The sequence below is a fragment of the Lipotes vexillifer genome, unplaced genomic scaffold (genome assembly GCF_000442215.2).
Source record: "Lipotes vexillifer unplaced genomic scaffold, Lipotes_vexillifer_v1.1 scaffold435, whole genome shotgun sequence".
Lineage (NCBI taxonomy): Eukaryota > Metazoa > Chordata > Mammalia > Artiodactyla > Lipotidae > Lipotes > Lipotes vexillifer.
Window position 1 is genome coordinate 928358 of NW_006773141.1, and position 1614 is coordinate 929971.

Here is a 1614-nt window from a genome sequence, read left to right on the forward strand (position 1 = left end):
CAGGAATGTAGCAACCTCTGAGAACCTTCTAAATTCCCTCTGAGGGGCCTAAGGCAGGTGACGGCGGTGGGACCAGGGTGTCAGCTTCAAACTAGCAGAGGGACAGGTCCCAGGCCCTAAAGGAGTAAAGGCAAGGACCCTGGGCAAAGTCTGAGGGAACCACCTGCTCTGGCACACAGGTGGCCTCGCAGAGCCCAGCCCCTTTTGCCAGCTGCGGCGAGGGGCCTAGGTAGGGGTAAGGATGTGACGCAGGCCAACTTCTGCCTGTGGTGTCTGAGAAGGCAGCAACAGGTCAGTCCAAGGAAAAGCTCCAGGCTCTGTGTGGAATTACGGTAAAGACCCAGAGTTGGGATTGAGGGGACTGGCCAGTCCAGATTAAAGGGGTCCCCAGAGAGTTCCACCCTGCTCTCAGCCCTGAGAGAACCTGGATGGCAATCATCTGACGGACGACCTGCTAAGTATTTTCGAAATTTCCCCTGAGGGGATGAGGGCAGAGCAGGGTGTCAGCTTCAGACCAACAGCGAGACGGGTCCCAGGCCCTAATGGGGGTAGAGGCGACATCTGTCTCTTGGTGTTCCGGGGGGAATGAACACTCGAGAATGGGAGGAGGATGGCATGGTATTAGGGAGAGGTGCTCCCAGGCCCTGTGACCTGTTACAGCGAGGGCGCCGAGTGAGGTCTTGAGGAACTCCCACCCCCGACAAAGGGGGCCTGCAAAGCCCCACCACCGCCGTCAGCCCTAAGCAGCCTCCCATAAGGGGTAAGGCCGAGGCATCCCCTCGTGTGCTCCTCGGGCACTCTCAGCAAGACGAAGTCTGGTCTGAGATGGTAGCCTCATGGTCATTAAAGGGAGGGAATCCAAGCTTTTCCAACAGTCAGTGTGAGGATCCCGAGTGAGGACCGGGGGCACCACCTGCCTCAGAACATGTCATTAGCTCCGAGGGTACCTGGGGCAGATAGGTTAGACTGAGGCCTCCCTAACCTCCTCCTCAGAACTTTCAGGATTTGAGGGCCTTGCTCTGAGAGTATAGGTCTCATGTCAGCAGAGGGAGGAGTCCTAGGCCCTACCAGAAGCGAAAGTGAGGGCACTGAGTGAAGACTGAGACGGCTAATCATCCAAGGATAGAGAGGGTTCCACAGAGCTCTGTGTTCTCTTCCCTGTGCATCCTCAGGCAAGTGTGGTACAATGAAGTTCTGCTCATTTCCACCTCTGGGGTCTCAGAGTGATAAGGACTTTGAAATGAGGGGTCAGCATCAGACCAGTAGAGCACAGGAACCCCAGGGCTTGCCAAAAGTGAAGTGATGACACTCTGTTCGTTAACTCGGAACAGAGCCACTGCTCTAAGCCCCAGTGAGCCCCAGGCAGATTTGGTAGGTAGGAGCTAAGGTACACCCTAGTTATTTCCACAGGGTCCTCAGGGAAGAGGCAAATTAGAGAATAGGAACTTTGTGGGCTCCTAGAACGGTGCCCTCAAGGAAACCTACAGAGGCGGCCTTCAGTAGAGGCCAAGGCTATATCTATCTCCCTGTTGAAGTGGCCCAGCAATCTCATCCTCTTTCCTTTAGGTCACTGAGTCACCCGCCACTTGCCTGCTGCTTTTGTTGAAAGTCATC